Source organism: Rhea americana, unplaced genomic scaffold, assembly GCF_003343005.1.
Source record: "Rhea americana isolate MKP2758 unplaced genomic scaffold, rheAme1 scaffold_7, whole genome shotgun sequence".
Taxonomy (NCBI): domain Eukaryota; kingdom Metazoa; phylum Chordata; class Aves; order Rheiformes; family Rheidae; genus Rhea; species Rhea americana.
Genome location: NW_028186867.1, coordinates 11,695,560 through 11,706,453, shown reverse-complemented (window position 1 = coordinate 11,706,453; position 10,894 = coordinate 11,695,560).

The window sequence follows — 10,894 nt, the reverse complement described above, 5'->3', positions numbered from 1 at the left end:
TTTCCAATGGGTGGTCTTGTTCTTTCTTGATCCACTGTTAATTTTCTTGTTGTGAAAGACTTGCTCAACATTTCAACAAAAAAGACACCATGTATCATTTTTGCCTGTCTCCAAAAATAATAATTCCCTTCCCCATCTGTGATCCACAATAAAAACTCAATTTATCATGTATTCAGAGGTTTTTCAGCAGCATTAGAGACAGGCAACTTACTTACAATTTGAAATGTTTTCCCATTCAAACATTAAAGAAAACATRCACTTTGCATCAAATATGATCCTGTTTATTTTAGAAAAAAAAGATCATTCAGGTTTCATAGTTTTTTATAGATCTCCTTTGCCATTCTACAGGGTTAGCAGGGTTCAGTTCATCTTCCCCAGTTCATACAGTATATCTTAGTCTCTCAGCAAAAAGACAGCTGGTACCCATCTGTTTGTGCAAAATGCCTCTTCCACTGCCAGCTTAACAAGCTCTGTTCTTAGGTCCTTGTTCCCTCCCCTCCTTTCTTGTATCACAAATTGTTCACTTCAAGGATGCCATACTTTCTTTAAATATGTCACTTTAAAAAGTGACACATTTGAGACATATTTATTATTTTTTATTAAAATAAAATAATTAAATTAAAAAAAATAACTCCCAGCACCGATYAAATAAATAAGTTTCAGTCCATCAATTTAATTAAATCTCAACACATCAGCACAGGTATGGGCGGTTGTCCACTGACATGCACCTACTCATGCAGCCTTGTGCAAAAGCCTTACATGGAGACTCAAATCTAAACATTAGGCTTAAACAACTGCAAACCTAGGAAGCGACAGAATCTGAATTTGACCCTGTGCCAGAACTACACATCTCATACTATTATCAGCAATGAGGAATTCTCCGAAAACCAAGGCTAATCAGCTTTGCTCCTCTAGTCCAGCTCTTGTCATACMGCATAAACCATTCATACTCTTCTCTCAAAGAGGAAGAGTCTCGGTTTCTAGGCTGGGTTCATTTAAGGTAGCATTTTCACTTTCTTGCAGCATCTGAAATGTTGGTTTTTTTTTAATATAATTAAAAGGTTTAAATCAATTTTCTTTGAGTAAAGCAATGTAAAACATGCAAARTATCTTCCTGAAAAATCTACACTTGTGCTCTTCTAGGACTGACATATGAAAGTATATGCTCACAGTTGTAGAGTATTTGAGAAATAAAAGACATGCTAGTTACTATACCTGGAGATCAGAAACTTAGCAGAGAACAAAACACAAGATGACTGTAGTTAAAGACCTCTGATAAATGGTTGCAAAACAGACTACAAACGTTCTGTTTCAAATTACAAAGAAATAAAACTATTTATCTGTGAATACCAAGCATTCTGCAAAAGCAGAAAGGATTAACAAATATTTGAGTACTGTAGTATATTGTGAACAACCTTATCAGGTCAATATATCACGAACTTGCCTTGCAGAATTAGGAATCATATTCTTCCAAACTGGATGCATCTGACCCTTAAATTTTACTCAGTAGAAGTAGTTTGAAGTGTAGTGAAGTGAGAATTTTAATCTCCTAACATGACAAAGATAGCAAAATGGGTTCCTAACACACTAAATTGACAGGACTTCAGACATAACCTTTTTTTTTTTTTTTTTTTTGAAAAGCTAGAAAAAAGAAAAAAGGAGAAATTAAATTGATATATCTATCTTTACTCTGTGTCTTTTTAGAGGCTGTTCCTTGCCTGCCTTCTGCAGGCAGCGTCATCACTCCAATTCCTTAACTCCCAACACTTATGCTTGAAAGATCTTACACAGGCAGGATAGGGAAAATACGAGCTTCTGATGATGAGCCACAGGTAAGTTTGCATAGGTGACAGTTCTCTCTTTGAGATTTTTCTGCCGCAATACAAATCTCTTAAAGAGAATGCAGGAGTACTACAGTCCGTGTAAGGGATTAATACTGTCCATTTAGAGTGTAGTATATTTCTCCCCCCAAAAAGGTTTGTTTCCTGTTGTCCATTTCTAGAAATTTACCTAAGTTAATTACCTAAATTAAAGGGTCTACACAGCAGCAGCTTTCACAGATCCTTCCACAAAAAGTGTGTCTACTTTAGGAAGATCACAACAGACCCCCCCCCAAAGTGTGGGAATTAATTAAACTGCTTTCTAATTGTTGATAAATGAAGTTTTATTTTTCTCAGAGGCCTTTTCAGAACAGGTTTAACTGGTAAAAATCTTGTGAGTTCAAAAATAAATACAGTCACCATTAAACCTCTTAAAGGAAAGATATAAGAATTCACAGCCTCTTCATACTTGCATCCTGACAACACATACTCAGGGATGACAAACYTCCACTCAAAAATATCTCTCAAATCTCTACGACCTGTGTGAAAACACTCTGAAATGGCAATAAAATGTACTTTATCTGATATATGAACCCCTCTAGGCTGTGGCTTGAGGTTTACTATCTTAACTTAGTTCATCAAGAGAAAAAGGGAGAAATACTGGCAACATGCAGAGTGTCAAGAAGTAGAAAATTTGCCTGTCTTGACTAGAAGTATTTACATGCACAGCACCAATGCGTATAACCAACCAATAACCCCTGTAATGAAAGAAGGCTCAGAGGAGATGAACATCAACAAGATGCCCCTGAAGCTCTGGAAGATGCAACTTAGTAATCACAACTACTGCACAGAGAGCTGACTTTATCTTAACACAAAGGGAACTGGAGGGTGGCCTGYGTTTTAAATAAGTAGCCATAAATCTGATGAAAAATATTTCTTTCTGAGTTGAACAAAGAATGTGACTGTCTCCCTAAGATTAGCCAGATCGGCATGGGGGAAGTGAATATGTGGCTCAGCCCAACATAGTATATAAAACCTGAACAACTAATAAAGGAATTTTTGAAAAGAGMAACAGGCTGGASCTGGCTTCAACCCACGTTTTCCTTCCCAGCGAGTGGGGACGCCCAGCGTCATGACAGCGAGCATGCTATAGAGACCGGTAATAGCAATTACACTTGTATTGTGATTTCAGTATATTGCTGTATCAGTCTGCTAAATCAAAAATCCCATGTAACGTCAAATATCTTTAAATTAAACTTTTATATTAAACATTGCACTATCTCTGTGTGTGGAATATCTAAAAGACCCTGATCAGAGACTACTGGACTCTGACAACGCGCTTCACCTGAAGAGAGAACGGCACACTTTATTTTCGACACCATCATGACATCCAAAAGTATTAACCACTGCTGCATCTGCAAACTGCAGATTTGTGAGCACCTCCCCAGCTGCTAGCATTACACAAAACCCACACAAGAACACGTGCAGCCCGCCAGCAAACTCCTCCTGCTGAATGGTACTAGTTCAGCTCATATTTTACTGGAAGCCAGATGCAGTTTTCTCATGATCATCTCTTTATGAGAAGAGTGTGTGCTGGAGCGAGATTAGAACTTGCAAAATGGGCTTGCTTAATAATGCCACATTTCAAATCCAAAAGGAACTTCTAGGCCTTTGCATTCAGTGTTTGAGAAATGTCAACATGGAAAGCACTTTCTAGAGTAAGTAGTGAAGAAGACTGTTACAAAATGTCATTAGTCAGGCCTCAGAGTTACCACAGTCAACTTGAACTCAAGTCACGTACATGAAGTTATAGCATTTGCTGATATATATTTTGCAAACAAATAGCTTATTTAGGAGTAAGAGTTGGATTTGACCTGATCAAAACCCCTTTTGCAGCTTCATCTCTTCATATAACTCCTCTATTATTTGCAAAAATTTCCATATCAGCCCAGGGCTGTGTGATCAAAAGGCAGAGTTTTGGCCTGTCCTGGGGAATTTTGTACTGGAATGAGCACACAGTTATATGCTGCAATGCAGAAATGAAATCCCAGTACCACACAGAGTGCATTTTTGCTAAAAGGAGCAARAGCTGCATTCACTGAAAAAAACTTCAGTGTAGAATTGCTTCAGTCCGTCACATTGCAAAACAAACATTGCTTTGGGCAGAAACAGAAGTAGGGTAGTAGCTCTTTCAGACACTCAGATGTTAGATCAGTACAAGAACTCTAGAGACAAAGATACAGAGGAAGTATCAAGGCAGCAAGGAGGAAAAACAGGAGCAGAAGGGAATGGGACCAATACCACTTTTCCACAGAAGGTTAATTTCATAAAAGCTGCAAAAAGCCAAATTTCTAAAACTTCTGAGATACTAGGAGTCCTGCGGGCCCTAAAGGCATGATTCCCAGAGGGAAGAAAGCTGCTTCCCCTGCACTGGAGGCAGCCAGGTTTGCAGGTGTTATTGTGCAATAGGATCTGATGCAGAGAGATTTCCCTATCTGGTGGAAAACCCCATTGGAAGCCATCACAGCACAGCACAGAGCACACAGCCTCACCAGCTTAGGTCTGGCTTGRTGCCCTGAGGCTATGGAGCATAAGTCTGTCCAGCATCCAGCTCCAGTTCAGCTGGCACACAGCCCCAGTGTCTCAGCACCCTTCCCTAGGGGCATCAAGAGAGGAATTTGACCTCACCATACAAACATCTCCCAGTCCCTGGGAAATCATGCCTTCCTCCACGCAGTGTTGTTCTTGCAAATGAATGGGAACAAGACTGGAAAGCCAGTCATTTAACTAATGGGAATAAGAATGTGGTGCTCTCCATACTACTAGAAATAAAACTGAAACCGAAAGGGCGACCTATTTATAGAATGGGAGCAAAATAAAAATAGCAACTTCACTTGGCTCACTTTCATGAGAAGGCCCATCTSTCTTCTACTTGCTCTCCATGGTTGAGCTGCAAGGTGGAATAGGCAGGACCTGGCTCACGACAGGCTCCCAAGGCTAGTGCATGCCAAAACCAAATCTCTCACTGCCATCTAGGTTGCTCTTTGCAGCAGTCTTGCACAAGGAGAGCTGAAATTCCTTCTACATCCTTCTATACCTCAGAGCACTTTACCACCTTCCACAGGGAGAGCARGTAAAGGCCCAGGTGGAATATATCTGAGCTAATTTTCATTGTCCTGAGGTATTTTGGAATGTGATTGATTTGAGAGGGGAGCAGAGATTTCCAGATTTCTTCCAGTTTACGCTCTAAGTGCCTACAAAATCCAGATGCATAGATTTCACTTCCAGGCAATATTTCTKACTGGAAAGGGCATAAGGGAATATTTTAACCATTAGTCTATCCCTAAACCCTCTGTTCTGAYTGGTCTTTTTGGAACAAATATTTTGTTGCAATGAATCTTAGCTGTAAATTGATCCCAGGAGATCAATATCTTGAATCAATTTCAATTAAAAAAAACACAACTGTGGGGCATTTTCTGTGAAGACATGAACAACAGCTCTGAACAATGCTGTTTGAATTGCAGCTACATGCACATGTACAACAAGACACACTGGGCATCTACTCCCCCTTTTGTCCACATGCTGTGGTGCCCACTTCCCATGTCACCAGTGTGAAGAATTTTGCTTCTTTGCCAAGCAGAGCAGATGGAGAAATTTATTTCACACCATTTCCTCTCCACCCCCAAATAAGAAAGATGTAAGTCTTGTACTTCTGGACAGAAGATGCATCTTTAAAGGCAGTGAATAAATCATCTCCCAAAGGCATCCTTGAGAAATAGACAGCAGAAATGGCACAATCACCCCTTTTCTTCCTAAACCTCTCACTCTTCTACTGGCCACACATTTTTCCCCCAGGAGACAACCAGCTTATCTCCTGTCTAACTAACAGCCATCTCTCCTGCAAGCCCTCTTTCCTCTCAACAAGTCTAAGACAGCCAAATGAACTCAGAGGGCTTGTTCTCCCCTCACATTTGGCCAACTTGAGGAAGGGATTATGTGCTTGGCACAGTCTAAGTTGTCTTTTTTTCCRAGAAATATCCATTGTTCTAACAAAAAATAGCACCTCAGCCTACAAATCCTGTCTGGTAAATTCTTCAACAGTTGTTACACCACCTCCTATATCCAAACCAGCATGTGTTGTGCATAACATTTTTCCGCCTTCTGAGCATGCCACACTACTAGTATGTCTTCTCCTTTTACTGAGGAGTCAGGGCATAGAAGCAGAGGTAAATGTCTCCAGAAGTCTTCAGGCAGTCACATCAGCCAGCTTTACTACTTGTGAAATACTACCCATGTCATCCAGTGCCTCTCACTGTTCTTCTCCATATTTGTTCTTTACCGTCCTCGGCCAGCACAGCTGTTTTGCTCATTCTGCCATTTCCCCTTTATTGAGGGCACCTTTAGCTCTTGCTGCTGTTCACAGAAGAAGCAGTTTACTCTGGTAGAGGTGCTGAGATGAAAAAGATTTATTGCACCTCTTGCTCCACCTTTCATGTTTCTAAGTGAATTCATCTGTTCACTAACTCATTCATATGTGTAGGTCAGTTTGATCATTGCCAGTGGCTTCATTAAACCAAAGGAATTTGGTTTCTACTTTGCTTTCAGATCCCTCCTCAACTTCTGCAAGAAGTGCTACAGTAAACTCGCATCAAAACCGGAGCATTTTCTAGCTCTGTTAATTAAAAGAAATGGAGAATACAGCATTGTTGTTATCAAGGGCAATGCTTGATAAAGCTCAAAAACACCGYATTTGCATGGAGGCCCTGAGGGTGCATGCAGGACCCACCACTGCACCTTGGAGAATGCAATGTGCTGGTCTGCAGGGCAGGACTGTCAGCATGGCTTCAGTCAGGCAACCCATCTTGCAAGAACAGCCCTTGCTGCTTCATGAGCATGAGAAATGAATGGCTACACGCAGAGTACCTTAAGAACTAGAACTAGGCCCACCAAAGCCAAAAATAAGTGAATGTGGCTTTAAAAAAATCTACCAAAACCTTATTTTCCAGTTCTCAGGGTTTTTCCAGTGGGGTTGCAAAGCTCTGCTTGGTGACTTTGTGGGGGGATGCATGGCGGGGGGGGGGGGTGAGATGCAATTCACCTGATCTCTGCGGAAACCAACATCTCTGTTATTCACCCTTGGCATTCTTAGTAGCCACTGTTATGAAATAGGCAGTATTATGAGAGACATTTACCATCTCTCATGCTGATCGTTAGAAAAGATCAGACGAACGATGCTTGATGCCCTACCTCCAGAAAATCAGATTTCACCCTGGCTTCTACCAGAGATCTTCCCAGCCCATGTAAACATCTGCAGGCTTGTTGCTGGGAGCGCTTCTCTTCTAGGCACCTACCTGAAATACCTGGTGCCTGGTCTGCAGCCCTCGAGCTGCAGCTGAGATCTGCAGGTGCTGTGGTGTGAAGGCAGCTTCTCACGTGGGGCAGCTAGTAAGGCACCCAACATCTCACGAGTGAAAACACTGGCTAGCTGCATCATACTGTTTCAGTTCCTCATACAAAGAACTCAGAAGGGGTTCTGAATCTTTCTTTTAAATCAGAAAATTAATTTGCTGTTTAATTGATACTTCCCATAGAAAACCRTCTCATCACGTGAAATACATGTATTCTGATCAAGGCAAGTGAGAGGTAAATTTCCTTRGAGGTTTGATTGAGACAGTATGTTATGTTTAATGAATACATTCTGAAACACTTATTCAATGCCATACAAACTATCACACATTTACCAATCAGCATTTTGTCTACGAGGACTCTCACTTAGCACATGGGCTTTAGAAGTATACCTGCCCCCTCAAAAGCATATGTCACCCAACATAACACATTTCCTTCAAAATTTCTGAGCTGGATGATGGCCACTGAGAGAGAAGCTACCATTTCAAAAAGTGTGGCATGCCAGGAAGATGGACATACGGAGTGATGGGAAAATGCATTCCAAATTCAAAGTATAGTTAACATGATAATGTGTTGGAGGTCATTAGAGCAAACAATAAAATATTTATTACAATACCAGGAGTGAAGAAGTTAGTTTTGACCAAATACCGTAATGTCTCACTTTGACTTTTCTAAAACAAAATGCTTTTGAAATTTATTTCAAAAAAAATTTTTCAAGTTTATATTCCTTATTTCAAGCAGGGACAACCAGAAAAGCATAAATATACTTATAATGATAACTTTCCCATTTTACAGGAACGTAGAGAAGTTCATTAGTATTTGGGAATCTAACCTGATTCAACCTATGAAAAAATGGGCGCTTTGGATGACAAAAAATAGAACTTATATATCAGGCTCCAAACTAATTAATGAGGATAAAGAGAGCTTTTGAATGCTCATCCACCCAGTGAGSACCGTCTGTTGTGCAGTAAATAAAGGACTTTAGGAAAAGTTCATAAACGTAATTAAATGCTGAGCAGTAGTAAGTTGTGTCTGGGCTAAGGTTAAGTTAGTAACATTAAACCCTGGAATTTTCCAATTTTTCAGCTTTTTTTTTAATTTCTGTTTATAAAGGTTTGTGTTACAACATGGGCTGGGTATGTTACGCAAGGCAGTTCRCAAGCACACGCAACGGATGACAAGCCCTACACCGAAGAGTTCAACGTCACGACGAACGTGTGAAAACCTCGCATGGGATGTAGGTACCTAAACCAAAGCGTGCGCTTCCCTCAAGGATGGCCAAGGCATCTGAGCTGCCCTCGCTGATGTGGAAACCCCAGGCGCCCGGGCGGCAGCTGCTAGGAGCCAGCCACGCCACCAAAGAGCAACCAGAACAGCGCGAGGCTTCGGTGCCAGCRCCGGGATCGCTGCCTCCGCACATACGCCTGACCAGGCTGGGCCCCTCGCAGAGAGTCAGCGCTGCAACTGATGTTCTTGCTCTTTTGCTCTGGCTACTATGTGATATAGGAAAAACTGACTTCTGTCTCCATTTTGGGTTGTCACTCGTAACATCTGAGCTTGTAAGTTGCTACCAGTAGGAAGTTACTCTCCCGCTGCAGTGTCTTCAACGTCGTCATTTGCAACATCAGGTCCCCTGACTCCACGAGCAGATTTCAGGGTCTTTTGCTCATCAGGACGTTTGGGCTGCTCGTGACTCGGCTGCTCACCTGCCACGTTTTACRAGGGACCTTTCAAAGCAAAGCGGCRTCGGTGACTGCTTGTCTCAATATCGTAAACTGAAGCTTTCCAAGTTCAGCCATCCCAGCACTGTGAGTTGACCCAGGCACGCTGCTAGCCACTCCAAACTGTGCGTTCTGGCTCTGAATTAGGGTCCCAAATTACCAATTTACCAAATCCTTACCTAACGTCAAGCTTGTGAGGAACTCTGCTGAAACTGCTTGCTGGGCTTGCGTGACTGACGGCAGGCACGGGTTTATTCACTTCGCTGAATCTGAGCTGAAATGGTGCCACTGAACAGCTGTGTGGCATGAAATAAATCACTTCACAAATATCCCTGGTGTTTTCACAAGTGTAAAACTGAGATCCTTCCCCCGGCACATTTTGAAAAGCACTAGAAAATTGTTTTTATTTGCATCACAAATAATAGATAAATTCATGCTTAACTTGAATTACTCAATTTAAAAATATGAGTAAAAGGAAAAACCATCACAGAAGTACAGTAATGATAATTGCAGCTTAATTACCCATAACTGATTCTTTATGCCATGAAATAATTTATTCTCCTTTTATACTTGTCTCTGCTATCCATTAGCGTCATTACAACTGCGAGTCTCTAATTACATTCTCYGCGATTTAACATTCCACGCTGGCTGGTGCTCTCCTCTTATCTTTCAGCTAATTTCATTACAGAAACATGGGGAAATTTTCCATACGAATTTTCCAGAAGTTCTTGCAATTTGATTTGGGTACATCAAGGATTTAATGAAGCCGGTCCGCACAACGGAGCTTTTGTGCGTGCGCATGACTCTCGCTCCCCAGCACCAGTGAAAAATTCAGTAAATTCACTGCAACGTAGCAGAAGACCAAAAAGCCAATTCCCTCAGTGCTTCGCTTTCTCACAGGTCTAATCTTGCTAACGGCTTTCTGTCTTCTGACTTACCAAGGGTTAATACRTATGAACATCTGACCCTGGAAAGCAACCCTGGCAGGCTACATTTTTATCACCTAGAGCAAATGGCCAGCAAGGCTGCAGCACCCCAAGGATATAAGTCAAGTTTAATGGTTAAGGTGCAAGATTTCAAATGAACACTTCCATTTTCTTGCTACAACTCTGACTTGCTAAGAGCTCCCAAAGATATCATTTACTCTCTTCTGTCTTTCAGCTTCCCTTACGTGCGACACTGGTGTCTTGCTAACTATACCAGCGGGCCTCTACTGAAAACTGTCTGTAATCGCTCAGTGACAAAACCTAGGCAAAAAGGGTTTTACAGTTCCTTCACTCGAACAGTTGTTTCATAGCCAGAAAAATATTTTCCCATGGCTAACATGGCGTGGGCAAAATGACTTACGAGATGCAACCATTAAATTAAAATGGAAGTGTGGTAATGCCTTTAAATGGACAGATTATGTTGAATGACAAGTATGAGGTTGGACAATAAAAAATTCACACAGAGAGTTGGAACAAATTAATCTCACTTTCCTATGCCACATATTTACCCCATAGAACCACAACAGCCTGAAAATGGAATGTTAAACTCAATTTCCTGTTATAATTTAACAAAGGGGAAAAAAAAAAAAAAAAAGAAAAAAAAACAACTGTAATTTCTCCAGCTGGAACAGGCACATTTTTATGGAGTCAGGGGATCTATTTTCTTAAACTTCCTCCGTACTTTTCTCCCCAGTTTATTACTGTTTAGAACAAGAATGGGATAAACTAGAGAGGGAAACGAGAAGAAGAAATAAGATGCCTGACATTTCTAAAACCCTTTTCTCCCTTATTGGAGAATACGCTCTGTGGAACGACACAGAGGGAAAATTAAGTGGCTGCAATTCCCTTATGTCCTTTAATTCCCCCAACCAGTGATCTCCACAGCAGCTCACACTGCAATACTGGTGCATCAGCCTGCTTTTTCATACCTCCCTGAGCAGTACAATATGGTAGTGATTAA